Below are 17033 nucleotides of genomic sequence, written 5' to 3'. Positions count from 1 at the left end.
TACTATTATGCTAGTGTTAGGGTTGGGCCTGGGTTACTATTATGCTAAAGTTAGGGTTATGCTAGGCTTACATTTGATGTAAGCCTAGCCCAAGCTTAACACTAGCATAAGCGAGTTTTAGGGTAGGGATAGGCTTGCATCAAATGTGCTCTGACAATCAACTGCGTGATGTGCTCCAGTATGAAATTTTTAATATGTGTTCTGATATTGTTCTGATATTTCATATTAGTTTGAAAAGGTGAAAAAAGTGAGAATTGAAGTGAAGAAAGGCAGTTTTCATCACATGTGCTCTGACAATAAATTGCCTGACATGCTCTAGTATGACATTTTTTACATTATGACATTATAAAATATTCTGATGTGTTTCACATTTTCTGACATAAAATGATACTTTCTATGATTGTTCACATTAAAATCTATAACATGATAATACAGTACGAAAAGGTGATAAAAGTGAGAATTGAAGTGAAGAAAGGCAGTTTTCATCACATGTGCTCTGACATTTGGTGTTATCATTTGTCCTGTGTGTGCATATACAAGGATGCGCTTCATGCACTGAAAACTCTATTCAGCGATTTTCAAGCCACTAGGCGCAAACGAAAATGATTTTTCTAACAAACATATATATTGAATTGCGTGACATACTCCAGTATAACATTTTTCACATTTTTATATAATAAGATACTGTAAGAAATAATGAAGAGGATGTCGAAGATCTCAAAGAAGAATAACTATATTACAGCGTAGCAGTGACAAGGTACATGAGGGCACTTCGGGTTCGTCGGAGTCAAAGTGAACCCCGAATGATATCAACACACACATTTTTATACTGTTTCAAACGAGGTTTCTCTGTATGTAAGGTAAATTACGTTTCATTCTAAATGTATATCACGGATAGCATTTGATGTGATCACTTTCCATTCTCACAGTACGGATGTTGTTACAGGTGTGACCCCAAATGGTGAGGAGATGGGATTATCGAGACAGACATGCTAATTACGGTCACCTAGCCCTTTGTTCAGGGATGGTTCTTGATGTCCCATTGCCGCTCCCATGCTAACTGTGTGAAAGTCACTTTAGATGGTAAATATACACATATTGCTGCGACCCTTCGATAATTCAGCCTTTTTGGGGAACAAGCTTGTCCTAACTAGTTCGGGTTGGAATCCGCTGAGAGGCAGTCTGTAATTCTTACAATACTCTGACAAGTTTCACATTTTCTGAGGTAAAGTGATACGTAATTTGATTGTCCATCCATCCATCCATCTTCTACCGCTTACTCCTTCTTCAGGGTCGTGGGGGAACCTGGAGCCTATCCCAGGGAACATCGGGCACAAGGCGGGGTACACCCTGGACAGGGTGCCAGTCGTAATTTGATTGTTTATATTAAAATCTATAACATTATAATAAAGTATGAAAAGGTGAAAAAAGTGAGAATTGATGTGAAGAAAGATAGTTTTCATCAAATGTGCTCTGACAATCAATTGCATGACGTGCTCCAGTATGACATTTTCACGTTATGCATTAAATACTCTGACATGTTTCACATTCTCTGACGTAAAATGATATGTAATATAATTGTTTACATTAAAATCTGAGGTCAGAGGGGGAGCAAAGTTCTCCATGCGGCCAGAGGGGGAGCAATGTCCTCCATGGAGCAAGAAGGGGGACCGACACATGGTGCAAAGCAGAGAAAAAGAGTGATGTCTTCAGAGGAGCATGGAGGCAGAATGACAACCTCAAAGTAGCAGGATGGCAGAGCGACGTCCTCAGCCGAGCAGGTTGGCGGAGCTATGTCCTCAGCTGAGCAAGAAGGCAGAGCGATATCTGAAGATCAGCCTGGTTTAGTCAAATCCGAGGCGGAACAGAGAGGTGAAGCGGAGTCTTAGTTGAACCCGGGAGGTGGAGCAACACCTTCAGCTGAACAGGGAGGCTGAGCGGCATCCTCAATTGAACAGGGATGCTGACTGAGATCCGCAGTAGGGGAGGATGGGTTGGGAAAGATCTTATGCCTGGCTTGGGAGGCTGTCTTGTCAGCCTCAGGCCAACAGGGTCTAGAGTTGAGGTTGCCACATTGACCTCTGGTTGGAGCTTGGCAGGAGAAACTAACTCATGGGTCTCAGGCTGGAGATCTGGAGATGAGGTCACCATATTGACCTCTGGCTGTAGTGCTACAGGAGAGACCACCTGGCCCTCCCCATAACTTCCTCCAAATCAAACTGAAAGTCTGCGTTATCAAAAATTAACCTCATGAGGCACAAGAACTCAACCATGCTACCCAGGCTGAAGTTGCCCGTGCAATTAGGAGCCCGCCCACTGGTGGGCTGTGCCCATGAAACAGGACAACATGAACCCCAGCTACTGCTTCTCTTTGGGCTTGGGGTTTAACAGGCTCTCAAAATAAATGTGGCACTTTAGAAAAAAATCTATTCATAAATCTTTCAAAGCCCTCTAAGGGAGCCAGAACATCCAGGTGAGTCCACTGGGGAAATTCTCCCTGGAGTGAAATCCCCTCTGCTTTCCTGCTGCATCCTGTCACGTCATGAGACGTGTAGAGTACGGAAGCAGGTGCAGGTAAGGACATTAACTAGTACTATAAACTGGGAGCCGAAAAACCAGTGTGGACTAATGAACTAATCTAAAGTGTAAACTAGCTCAATCTATCAAGGTAATTAAACAGCATATCTAACTATACTAACTATATCTAATACTCCGCCCATGTACTGGGAGGCGCACGGTATATAAGCCAATGACAGAACAGGGAGGAGACAGAACAGAAACAAAACAAATGCACATGTCCACAGTAAACAATGTCACAGTTGTCAACATCCGAAGAGCATGCACTTGCTGAGCACTCGTGCATGTAGATCGTGCATGCGTGCGCCCTCTCATCTCTCCGAGCGCGCTGCCAGAAGGGGAGATCGTGACATAAACCCCCACAAGGGCACACCTCCCGGAGCACCTCAAAATAGTCCTCTCCAATGGCAGTCCTGGCCCCCTGGGCAAAATGTCCCCAGCTGAACCAGGAGACTGCACAGCATCCTCAGTGGAACAGAAAAGCAAAGCGACGTCCTCAGCAGAACCAAAAAGCAAAACAATGTACTCAGCAGAACAGAAAAACAGAGCGACGCCATGAGCGGAGCAGGAAAGCAGAGCGATGTCCTCAGCGGAGCAGGAAAGCAAAGCGACGTCCTCAGCGGAGCAGGAAAGCACGACGTCCTCAGTGGACTCTGCAGGCTGAATTTGGTTGGCTGTGTCAGCAGATGTCGGCGTGAGCAGGACTTCGTTGGTCGTATCTACAGACTTAGTTGTGAGCAGAACTTGGCTACCCGTGTCAGCAGACTCGGGCGTGAGCAGAACCTGGTTGTCTGTGTCAGCAGATTTGGGTGTAATGTAATGTGTCTTGGGAGGCCATCTCTTCGACCTGGGACAGGAACTTGGCATGAGCAGAGCTTGGCCGTCTCTTTGACCTGGGACAGGAACTTCGCGTGAGCAGAGCTTGAGTTGGCCGTCTCCTCAACCTGGGAAAGGAACTTGGCATTACATTGGAATTTTAGGGCTGAGACCCCCTCATGGTTCTCAGGCTGAAACTCTGGGGCTGAGGTCACCATGGTGACCTCTGGCTGAAGCTCTGAGATCATTATGTTGACCCCTGGCTGGAGCCCTGAGGTCACCATGTTGACCTCTGGCTGGTGCTCAGCTTGTAAGACCTCCTCATGGATCTCTGGCTGGAGCTCAGGTGCTGAGACCTCCTCGTGGGTCTCAAGCTGGAGCTCTGAGGTTACCACATTGACCTCTGGTTGGAGCTTGGCAGGTGAGACCTCCTTGTGGGTCTCAAGCTGTAGCTCTGAGGTCACCACATTGACCTCTGACTGTAGTTCAAGTGCTGAGACCTCCTCGTGGGTCTCAAGCTGGAGCTCTGAGGTCACCACGTTGACCTCTGACTGGAACTCGGAGGTTGCCACATTGACCTCTGGCTGGAGCTCAGCATGCGAGACCACATCGTGGGTCTCGAGCTGGAGCTCTGAGGTCACCGTGTTGACCTCTGGCTGATGCTCGGCAGGTGAGACCACCTCATGGGTCTCAGGTTCAAGCTCTGGTTCTGAGGTAACCACATTGACTTCGGGCTGGAGCTCTGCAGATGCTTTCTTATGTAGCCATCTGTGTTTACGCCAACTGCTCTCGAAGCATTGCTGAGAGCAGAAAAATGATTCCTGGATACCTAGTTATGTGCATATAGAACACCGCAGCGGAGCCTCTTTCCACCACCCCTCAGCCATACAGGTCGGTGCCACCTCCACCATGTTGGCCGGTACCTGAAACGAAGCTGCGGATTCTGCCATGTCCATCCACTTGTAATATAGGTGAAATAGCGGGTCAGCCTGGGTCATCCCATTGATGCTCCACCACAGTAAATCGAGGCCATGTAGCTGCCCTGGCTGAGTGAACTCCAGAAAAAGTTCCACAAACCGAGTGTCATCATTGAGGACGGCGGAACCTGTACGTACCAGCTGATCCACCCAGTCACAGGCCGGGCCACAAAACCGGGACACTAAGAACCCAAGCCACTGTTTCTTGTCAGGCTTGGGATACGCCAGGCTACTGAAGTACACTTGGCAGTGGCACAGGAACATCATCGGGTAGCTCTCTAACCCACGTGTCTCAGGTGGGAGTTCAGAGGCAGTCCTCTGGGGAAACTGCACTGATAGCAATCGTGGCCAGTAATCCGTATATTGACTGCCTTGATGCTCTCCTCGTTCTCCTGCTGCTTCCATGTTTTGGGCGGAGTATTCTGTCACGCCCGTAATACATAATCATAATCATAATCATGATAACATAATCATTGTTAAGTGCTGGAGACTGACACCAATCTAGACACCCTCGAACAACAGCCAATGACAGAACGGGGAAGAGACAGAACAGAAACAAAACAAATGTACATGTCCACAGTAAACAATGTCACAGTTGTCAACATCCGTAGAGCATGCGCTCGCTGAGCACTCGTGACATAAACCCCCACAAGGGCACACCTCCCGGAGCACCTCAAAATAGTCCTCTCCAATGGCAGTCCTGGCCCCCTGGGCAAAATGTCCCCAGCTGAACCAGGAGACTGCACAGCATCCTCAGTGGAACAGAAAAGCAAAACAATGTACTCAGCAGAACAGAAAAACAGAGCGACGCCATGAGCGGAGCAGGAAAGCAGAGCGATGTCCTCAGCGGAGCAGGAAAGCAAAGCGACGTCCTCAGCGGAGCAGGAAAGCACGACGTCCTCAGTGTCACAGTTGTCACAGTTGTCAACATCCGTAGAGCATGCGCTCGCTGAGCACTCGTGAATGTAGCTTGTGCATGCGCCCGCCCTCTCATCTCTCTGAGCGTGCTGCCAGAAGGGGAGATTGTGACACATCCATTGTAGAGGTGAAGTAATCTGTCATGTGGTGGAAATTGCAGGTATGCATGCTAAAAACTGTGTTTATTAAATAATCCAGACAGAAAAATCCAAAGGGTTTATAAACAATAAACAGGCAATGGTCAGGTCATGAACAATCAGGCTAAACTAGAGAAGGTACAAAACTGAATCAAAGGGCAGAAACAAGGTTTAAAACAGTGAAAGGCAAAGACGAGAAAATCAAGGTTTGGTACCAACAGAACACAAGGTAACTGAGCATATACTACACCCCAAACAAAGGCGCACAATGGTTTTAAATCCTAAGCACAATCAAGTGGATAACACAAAACAGCTGAGACATTAGGAAAAAATCAATAGCATGACGGGGTGAAGACAGGACAGAAACCAAAACAAAACACACATGCCACAAGTAAACAAAGTTACTGTCATGACAACCAGTGTAACTCTACAAGTAACTTTACAAGTTACTCAAAAAAGTAATCCACTACATATTACTAATTACTTCTTTAAAATTGTAATCTGATTACATTACTAATTACGGCATGTAAAAAGTAAACCGATTACCAATTACTTTACTTTCACGTTACTTTCAAAGCCTATCAAACCTACTGTGACGCCACAGCCGGCAGAGGTCACTGCGGCACAGCTTCCAACAAGACACGTGACACTATTGTTTTGGTTTCCTTCTCTTCCTGCTTGGACATTGGCTGGATGTACGAGGGTGTAGCTTAATTTGAGCCAGGTGTTTATGTTTAGTGTAATTATGTTGGCTATTTAAACCCCTTGTGTGGCTGCACACTTCGTGCAGTATTATCAGTTGCAGCATTAGTAACATTTGTAGTGTTTAGCATGTGTGTTAGTTCAGTAGTGAATGCGGGTAGTATGCTAGCGGTCTCATGTCCCTGTTACGTTCCCGAGTAATGCCTAGACCATAGTCCTGTTCAACCTAGACCGCGTTTCTTGTGTTTGTTTGTTTGCTTCTTTGTTTATTAATAAAGACAGCGCTCCTGCGCTTACAGCTATTTTTAGTCATTTTAGAGCTATATCTAACCGACCATTTTTAATTAAAACTTTAGAAAAAGCTGTTTTTATTCAGCTTCATGATTTTCTTATTTTGAATAATGTCTGAAAAATTCCTATCAGCCTTTTGAGACCACCAATGTCAGAATTTTAAATGATGAGCTAAGTGCCAGTTCCAATCACATTTCCAATTCCACATTTCTTATTTGACCTGAGTACAGCTTTTGATACTGTAGACCATGATACTTTTCTACACAGACCTGAACATTGGGTAGGACTCTCAGAAGCCATGCTAAGCTGGTTTAGGCCATACTTGTGTGGTAGACAGATTTAGGTTAAATAGGGAAGTCACACATGAAGACAATATGATTTCATTTGGAATTCCACAAGGATCCATTTTAGGACTTGCTTTTCTCACACGACATGTTACCTCTTGGTAGACATGAAGTTTTCATAGTTATGCAGATGACACAAAACTTTATATATCAATGTCAACGGGTAATTAAGAGCCAATTAACAAATTAGTTACATGCTTGAATGAAATATCTAACTGGATGTCACAGACCTATCTACAGTTAAACCAGGATAACTGTAGGAGATAAACAAAAAAGAGAATGCCTATTTAACAAGATCAGTTCTCTCTCTTTATTGATCAAAACACGGGCTAGAAATCTGGGTGTAATAGTTGACTTTGATGTCAGATTTTTTCCTCACATTAACAATATCTCTAAGGTTGCGTTTTATTATTTGAAGGACATTGCAAAAGTTCATCCAGTTCCTTTTAGCAGAAGGCGCTTTGTGAAACTGCTTTTAGTATCCATGCTCCCAGGATGTGGAACTCACTCCCAGCCTATATCCATCAGTCACCGTCACTAAATATATTTAAAAAGCAGCTTAAAACACATTTATTTACCTTGGCTTTTAATTAGTCCTCTTGTTTTTTTGCATAAACTGCTTATCTCTTAATGATTTTCGTCGTATTTTATATTCTGTTTGATTACTTATTTTTTATTTCTTAAAGACTTTTTAACTTTTAATATAACATTTTTATGTTGTCTTGCATTATTATTGTTTTATTATTATTTTATCATTTTATTATATCTTTTTGTCACGATTTCCCCTCGAGCTAGCGCTTTAGGGTCTTCAGTGACATTGATTACTTCAGTGACAGTATTTACTTTCTACACTCGCTTTTGCTATGGTTTATGTCCTGTCTCCGCCTCTGAATTGTCATTGGTTGTTTCCCGTAGGTGTGCCATCATTGTTCTCAGCTGTCTTGTGTTTCACCCCTGATTACATTTGTCATTTAAACCCCTTGTGTCTCTTTACTAATGTTATCACACTAACAAGCATTTATACGTTGTTCCTCGATTTGTTTCATGGTCCTTGTTCTTATTTCTCTGTCTCGATTCTTGCCTTGCCTAGTTTATGCCTGTTTGTAGGTTGCCTGACCCATTGCCTGTTTTTTTTCGAACACGCTATTGTCTCATGATTTGGACTTGTCTGCCTGCCTCTCTTTATTAAAAGCTCTTTCTGCACTTGCATCCATACGAACCTTCATTACGAGGAGTACATGACACTTTTCAATTGTGAATTACTTTGAGCTGAATTTTCTGTATGAAAGATGCTATATAAACAAGAACAGCAACAACAACAAAAACAATATTAATAATAATTATTATTATTATTATAATTATTATTACTACTACTACTATTACAAAGCCTTAAAGATGTTGCTTTGTTTACATTTGTGAGCCATTGTTTTTTGCCTTGATTCCTTGCCTCTTTGTTTACCTGTTTGGATTACCATCTGGATTTTGGAAACTGTCACTTATTGTATATCGATCTCTGCTAATAAAGAAAAAACATCTAGTTAGTTGCAGTTTCTGCTGACAGAAATGCCTTGAGAGAGGTCAATGGAGAATGGCCAGACTGCTACGAGCTGGCAGAAAGGCTATAGTACCTCAGATAACCACTTTATACAATTGTGATAAGCAGAAAAGCATCTCAGAATGCACAACATGTCGAACCTTGAGATGGATGGGCTACAACAGCAGAAGGCCGGTTCCACTTCTGTCAGCCAGGAACAGAAAACTGAAGCTGCAGTGGGCACAGGTTCACTAAAGACCTGTTCACATGAAATACGGTCTGTTTAACGGCCCAGTGGCTGTCAGTGAGAGTGTTCACATGCAGGCTTAAAATGCTTGGTGTCAAAGCAGCAAATTGTTTCAACGTCAAGGGATTCGGGTTTTTTGATACACCGTGTCAAAAATTGGCCGACCAATGAGATTCGCACTTTTGTTCATGTGGCTGGATCCGCTCAAGTTACATAAAATCACGACTTGATAGCACTCAAATATAAAACTGTCTTACCGACGAAGAAGATGCCAGCACCCACCATTTTAGTGAGAATGTATAATAGAGTTACATATAATGCTCACTGCTAATAAATCCTTCTGTTTACACACATAAACAAGGTATCATTTGAAAGCATCAGATTCAAATAAATAACTAAATAAGTGTATTTATTATGTTGTGGCTATTTTTGTTTTGATGACAGTGAAATGCAAGCATATACACTAAATATATTTTCAATGAGGCTATTAACATGAAATTTTCACCAGACATCAGTATTAACTCAAGAACTCTGCAAATGTAAACAGTAAATTCCATAAATAAAAATAGGTAGAATAATGTGGAATGACACAGGAAAAAAGTATTGAACATGCTAACTGAAATTTATTTAATACTTATTGGAGAAGCCTTTGTTTATAATGCCAGCTGGAAGATGCTTCCTGTATGAAGAAATTAATCGGCCGCAGTATTCAGGTGTGATTTGGCCCATTCTTCTAAACATATTGTCTTTAAATCTTGTTCAGTTGGATTCAAGTCAGGTGATTGACACCTTGAGTTTCCTTTACTGTATGCTTTGGATCGTTGTCCTCCTGGAAGGTCCACCCATGTCTCATCTTCACCCACTATATTCTAAATGATCCATTTAATTCTTTCAGTATTGATTTCTACACCAAATAGCATTGTTTGTTTCTTTGTCTCTTCCCTGCACTGTAAAAATTGATTTTGAGTTTTAGTTGTTCCCAAGTAAATTTTTAAGTTAACACAACAAATTTTTTTTTTTTTTTTAGTTTTTCAGTCAACTTAATATGTTAAACTTTCACTGTCGCAACTAGTTTGTAAATTGAATTACCAACAGTATCGGTCACCTCAACTTAAAAGCATATGTTGAATCAATACAATAATGATGCTCTAAACATTTTATTGCGAGATCTCACGTGAAGCGCGAAGCAGAAGGAAGACTGCGTAGTGATGTGTTGTTCATGACGATTCGTTCATTTTCAACAAATCTTTAATATGATTCGGGAACAACGAGTTGTCTCAGAGAGTGACTCGTTCATTTTTGACCGTGCATGCGCAGCAACGTCCCCATAGGTTATGTACCGGAAACAGAAATGGTTAGTTCACCTCTGGAGTCTTTGGTTCGAGTCGTTCGTTCATCACTTCACAGCCCCACTGTGAAAGGGGGGCAGTCACGTGATGAACGAAAATGAAAATGTCCAAATTGGGCCCAAAGTGTCAATATTTTGTGTGGCCAACATTATTTTCCAGCACTGCCTTAACCCTCTTGGGCATGGAGTTCACCAGAGCTTCACAGGTTGCCACCGGAGTCCTCTTCCACTCCTCCATGACAACATCACGGAGCTGGTGGAGGTTAGAGACCTTGTGCTCCTCCACCTTCTGTTTGAGGATGCCCCACAGATGCTCAACAGGGTTTAGGTCTGGAGACATGCTTGGCCAGTCCATCACCTTCACCCTCAGCTTCTTTAACAAGGCAGTGGTCGTTATCATCCTGGAATACTGCCCTGCGGCCCAGTCTCCGAAGGGAGGGGATCATTCTCTGCTTCAGTATGTCACAGTACATGTTGGCATTCATGGTTCCCTCAATGAACTGTATTACCAGTGCCGGCATCACTCATGCAGCCCCAGACGATTACACTCCCACCACCATGCTTGACTGTAGGCAAGACACATTTGTCTTTGTACTCCTCACCTGGTTGCCGCCACACACGCTTGTCACCGTCTGAACCAAATAAGTTTATCTTGGTCTCATCAGACCACAGGACATGGTTCCAGTAATCCATGTCCTTAGTCTGCTTGTCTTCAGCAAACTGTTTGCAGGCTTTCTTGTGCATCATCTTTAGAAGAGGCTTCCTTCGGAGATGACGGCTGACTCCCCACCCCTTTAATCTCTGCAGCACCCCTTTAATCTCACACATCTATTTCCAAAAGACAACCTCTGGATATGACGCTGAGCATGTACACTCAACTTCTTTGGTCGACCATGGCGAGACCTGTTCTGAGTGGAACCTGTCCTGTTAATCCGCTGTATGGTCTTGGCCACCATGCTGCAGCTCAGTGTCAGGGTCTTGGCAATCTTCTTATAGTCTAGGCCAACTTTATGTAGAGCTACAATTCTTTTTTTCAGATCCTCAGAGAGTTCTTTGCCATGAGGTGCCATGTTGAACTTCCATTGACCAGTATGAGGGAGTGTGAGAGCGATGACACCAAATTTAACACACCTGCTCCCCATTCACACCTGAGACCTTGTAACACTAACAAGTCACATGACACCGGGAAGGGAAAATGGCTAATTGGGCCCAATTTTGGCATTTTCACTTAGGGGTGTACTCACTTTTGTTGCCAACGGTTTAGCAATTAATGGCTGTGTGTGGAGTTATTTTGAGGGGACAGCAAATTCACAATGTTATACAAGCTGTACACTCACTACTTTACATTGTAGCAAAGTGTCATTTCTTCAGTGTTGTCACATTAAAAGATATAATCAAATATTTACAAAAATGTGAGGGGTGTACTCACTTTTGTGAGATACTGTGTATATATATATAAATTTGGTGAGAAATGGTGAGAAACTATTACTTTGGTCCTGATCTTGCTTGTGTACACTGTTTATTACATTTTTGAATGTCTTTTTTTTCTTTTCTTCATAAAATTACTTCAGGCACTGAAGTAACTTTGTCTTTTTTGTCATATCCAATATGAAAAAAAAATATTAAACTTGCATTTTTAGTTCTTTTACCATAAGTGTAACTTTATGGACTTGGCTACATTGTACACCAGTGCTGTAGTACTTTGGAATGGAACCTTATGATATTTGACCGGCACTGTGAAACTTCAGATGACTTTTTTTTGCAGTGTTGTTTAACATGTTTCTGTTATGTTTGTTTGATGTTTTGTAATGACTGATGATCAGCGCAGAATTCATCAGACTGGTGTCGATGGACCTGAGCAAGTCCTTTCATGAGGGTCTTGACAAACATGTCTCAAAGCTGCTGTATTTGTACCGCTCAAGGCGCTATGCAGACATCGCAGAAATGAGTGCCATACTGGAGAGCCTGGATAAAAATGTGAGTAGATTTATTTAAAGTGTACTTGTTTTGTAAACACTGTGGTCATTTCCTTTCTTGCTATTTCTCTTGTCCTGCATAATTTGAATATAATACATTTGTACTTTTGATGCATCAAATCATCAAATTGCAGAGGGTTGCAGTACTGCTGGGGCTGCCACTGTACATGCATGGGGAATCCATCTCAGTTTCTTAAAGATCTGTGGGGTAAGTGTCTGTGAAAAAAGTAAGAAGGGATTTTGGAAGATATTCAGATAATGGAAGTCCATGTATTGATATTTCCAACTATTTTGATGGAGTTTACCTTGTTTTATTTTCATGAGAGATTAAAAATTTCAGGAAGTTGTACTGTATTATTTACCACCTTCTAATATTAATTCCAAGATAGGAAAGCATGGAGAATCATGATCAATAAAGTGACCGAAAGTTGGCTTCGATTGAACGGATAACTCACTCAATATTAATTCATTTTGTGCGATAACTAGTAAAGTTAAGATCGGTTCACTCATGCTGTTCTTAAGTCGTTGAGCTTGTGAGGTTGTATGTGTGAAAGCACATTTTAAAGTTTGTCTTTGTTTATAATACAGCACACAGATTGTGAAGAAGATTTAATCAAGGGCATGACTGTTGGAATCATTACAGTTGTGGATGATGTCATGGACCCTATTCCGTGTGACTGCAATGGTGTAGCTCTTGTAATCGAAGAAGTTGTATGCAATCTTGGTGATGTACCAAATGCATTGTCAACTTGATGGGATTGCTTTAAGCACTTAACATAAACTACCCCAAAAACTTTATACACCTTTGAGGTCATTCAGAGGCTGTTCATGAACATTGGAGCTAATGCCTGCAGTGTACGAGTACATTCACTTAAAAATAAACTGCTGAAGTAGAGATGGGTGTTATGAATTTCTTGTAAGAGAAAATGTAAAAATGTAATTTAATTTATTTTTTATAATTGTAATAGATTTTTGTTTACTCAAATTGATTTTACCACAATATTAAATTTTAAACCTTTTGCTTAAAGAGTTAAAAGAAACACTGGCTATTGTAGCTCTGGATATTTGAACCTGTTTGACTTGTTCTGTTTACATTTGTAAATTTATAAGGGAAACAATTGATAAAGTCTTTCATATGGAAAAATGGGTTATTTATTTGGTTGAACTTGCTAATGTAAGTTAGGAAAATAAGCCAGATTAAGTGCTACGGCAGCACATATATTGAGATTGGAACGATACAGAGAAGATTAGCAAGTTACATTAACTCGAATTTTAGTACAGACAACTTGAAAAAGTTAAGTTCACCTTACTTTTTATAACAGTATTTCAATTGAACTTGGGAAGCCTGCATTACTTGAAATGAGTAGTTCAATTAGTAGTTCAATAGGTCAATTATTTAATTGTGTCAACAAAACTTTTTAAGTTGAAATGACTTTTTTTTTTTGTATTTTACATAAATACAATGTACAGTAACTGAGTCAAAGCAAAAAGACAACTCAATAAGTTAAGTTGAGTGAACAATTTTTTTTTTACAATGTGCAAAGTATAATCTGCTGATTGATAATCCATTGTGTTTATTTTGCATCTGGCATATACATGCATCTAAGTTTTCTTGACCTCTTATTGAAATAGCTAAGTGCCCCATAACTGAGTTGTTGTATTATCATGTCAGAAACAGAAAATTGTGCAGCGTCACCTTGGGTATTTCTGCTTTTCAATAAGCATCATCTACTGTCAAGACTGGAAAAACATAGTCTGTTCTGATGGATCTCGATTTCTGCTGAGGCACATAGATGGTACAGTGGTGCTTGAAAGTTTGTGAAGCCTTTAGAATTTTCTATTTCTGCATTCACACAATTTCTAAAAGTAGATAAAGAGAACTCAATTAAACAAATGAGACAAAAACTGTTACACTTGGTCATTTATTTATTGAGAAAAATGATCCAATATTACATACAGTTCTCTCCACTGATATTGGCAACCTTGGTAAATATTAAGGCTGTGAAAAATTAACCTTTGATCTGTTGTTCAAAAAATTCTTTATTACTTGTATAAAAGACAGCTTGTAGCCAGAAATCTTTCTGATTGAGAGGGGTTCAAATACTTATTTCCCTCATTAAAATGCAAATCAATTTATAACATTTTTGACATGCGTTTTTCTGGATTTTTTTGTTGTTATTCTGTCTCTCACTGTTCAAATAAATCTACCATTAAAATTATAGAATGATCATTTCTTTGTCAGTGGGCAAACGTACAAAATCAGCAGGGGATCAAATACTTTTTTTCCCTCACTGTAACTGAGTCAAAGCAAAAAGACAACTCAATAAGTTAAGTTGAGTGAACATTTTTTTTTTTTTTACAATGTGCAAAGGATAATCCGCTGATTGATAATCCATTGTGTTTATTTTGCATCTGGCATATACATGCATGTAAGTTTTCTTGACCTCTTATTGAAATAGCTAAGTTACCCATAACTGAGTTGTTGTATTATCATGTCAGAAACAGAAAATTGTGCATCGTCACCTTGGGTATTTCTGCTTTTCAATAAGCATCATCTACTGATGGATCTCGATTTCTGCTGAAGCACATAGATGGTACAGTGGTGCTTGAAAGTTTGTGAAGCCTTTAGAATTTTCTATTTCTGCATTCACACAAGTTCTAAAAGTAGATAAAGAGAACTCAATTAAACAAATGAGACAAAAACTGTTACACTTTGTCATTTATTTATTGAGAAAAATGATCCAATATTACATACAGTTCTCTCCACTGATATTGGCAACCTTGGCAAATATTAAGGCTGTGAAAAATTAACCTTTGATCTGTTGTTCAAAAAATTCTCTCATGGATATCAAACAATTACAAACACAGCATAGGCTTATTAAAAAAAAAAAAAAAAAAAAAAACATTGTCAAATATATGTGTGGCAGAATTATTGTCATCCCTATGAATTCATATCAGAAAATATATTTAAAGTATATTTCCATTGATATTTTATATTTTTTTGTACACCTGGTTGACTAGGGACAGGAACTAGATCGGGCTCTATGGTCCGATGAAACCAAAGTAGAGCTTTTTGACAATAAACATCAGAGGTGGTTTGGTGCACACAGAGGTAGCCATATGGAAAAGTACCTCATGCCCATGGTTAAATATGTTTGTGGCTCATTTGGGGGCTGTTTTTCTGCCAGAAGACCTGGACATTTCATTAGGATACATGGCATCATGGACTCTATCAAATATCAACAGATATTAAATGAACACCTGACTGCCTCTGCCAGAAAGCTTAAAAAGGACCATGGTTTGATCTTCCAGCAGGACAATGATCCAAAACGTAAATTAATATTAACACAAAAATTGTTTACTGACCACAAAATCAAGGTCCTGCCATGGCCATCTCAGTCCCCTGACTCTCATGACTCCCACCAGTTTGGACCTCACTATTTGAAGGATCTGGAGAGATTCTGTATGACAGAATAGTCTTAGATACTTTTCCATGTATTCTCCAAGCTCATCATTCATCATGCATTATAGGAGAATACTCAGAGCTGTTATCAATCCAAAAGGAAGTAGCACAAAGTATTGACTAAAAGGGTGCGAATAATTGTGCCACACAAATATTTAACAAAGTTGTTTTTTTAAAATAAACTTGTGTTGTGTTTGCAATTGTTGATTTCCATGAGAGCAGAGTTTTTTGTGATTTTTTGTACAAAAGATCAAAAGGTTAAACAATAAAGACAGCTTTTTCACAGCCTTCTTTGCTCATATTTACCAAGGGTGCCAATATTAGTGGGCACTGTATCTGTGAGTGGCAAAAGTATGTGAACTTTGGCTTTCAGTATCTGGTTTGACCCCCTTGTGTATAACTGCAACTGAATGTTTCTGATAGCTGTTGATCAGTCAACAGTCCATGCACATCTGCTTGGGTGAATTTTAGCCCATTCCTCACTACAGAACAGCTTCAACTCTGGAATGTTGGTGGATTTCTTCAATGAGAAAGTTCATGAAGTGTTTTAAATAATTTTCTGTTATGCCGCTTCATTATTGTAAGGAAGAACATTGAAGAATTCAAAGATGCAATTATTACCAAAAGTAATACTGTTTCTGCTTCCAAGGCCTGTGAAAAAAAGCCAACCATGTAAATATATATGTTGTACATATTATTTATTACATATTGAACATATTATGCACCAGATGAAGACCAAATATTAAAAGAAAAATTTAAAAGCAAAGTGAAGTATTTGCTAAAGTGTTTTAAGTAACAATAATGTTCTTGCTGCTTCCTTGTCTGATAAACTTTAGAATAAATAGTCTAGTGATCTAGATTCCCTATGGCTAAAAAAAAAGAAAAGAAAAAAAGGCAGACCTCTTCATGTAGATTTCATATCAGCTGAAGAATTGGCCCTGATCAATAATCAGTGATGTCCATAAGGGAGTAGCTGGGGGCACATCTGAAGACCCTGGCTGCTCCAACATACAGAATCATAGTCGTTTATGGTAGGTGAGAATGAGAGATTAAAACCACAATGGGCCCCTGGGCATTGACCGCCCCAGTAATCTCACCAGATTCAAGCACACATGAGAAGCTACTGCAACTACTATGTGAGTAACTGTGGAATGTCTTGGGGTATTAAAAGTTTTTAAAAAATAAATAAATCAAAGTGTAGTTAACATCATGGGTAGTTAACAAATAGGGTGTTTGAATTCTACATTAAATCACAATCAAATAATGTTAAACAGACATTTCTAAAAGTCCCGTAAAGCATGGAAACAATATACACTAACTGTTATAGGGTTGAATATTTGTAGCACTAATAAAGTAGCCTACAGTGATGACCGAAATGGTAGCAGTCTGGAAAGACCTAACAGGAGCAGTAACAAAAATTTTCCAGTTCACTGGAATTCTGATGGGCCATATGTCACTGTCATTACTGTATATCTCATTAAAAGGAACTGGAAAGTTAACTATGGACTAGCCAATATTGGTGCCGGTACATGCAGCAAATATTACCTTTACATAATCTTTAATTTTAACAGCCACAATAAAGACCTGCCTTAGCTACATATACTGTAGTTATAACTTTGGGTGGTGCATTGGGTATAAAGTCCTCTCAATAAATCAGTCCTGGCTATGACCAGTCCTAGATTGAGACCTCTGGTAGCCAGGGC

At 40.3% G+C, this 17033-nt stretch overlaps 1 long non-coding RNA gene across 1 annotated transcript; it reads left to right on the top strand.

The window, feature by feature from the left end:
- Window positions 1-4674: 4674 nt before the first annotated feature.
- On the top strand, window positions 4675-16811 carry LOC108259028 (uncharacterized). The gene is made up of 3 exons (XR_001810802.3): window positions 4675-11868; window positions 12002-12075; window positions 12456-16811. It is a non-coding gene; the product is annotated as an uncharacterized LOC108259028 (long non-coding RNA).
- Window positions 16812-17033: the final 222 nt, after the last annotated feature.

The sequence above is a fragment of the Ictalurus punctatus genome, chromosome 26 (genome assembly GCF_001660625.3).
Source record: "Ictalurus punctatus breed USDA103 chromosome 26, Coco_2.0, whole genome shotgun sequence".
NCBI classification, from domain to species: domain Eukaryota; kingdom Metazoa; phylum Chordata; class Actinopteri; order Siluriformes; family Ictaluridae; genus Ictalurus; species Ictalurus punctatus.
The sequence above is the reverse complement of the archived record's forward strand: the minus strand, read 5'-3'. Positions and strand labels throughout refer to the sequence as shown.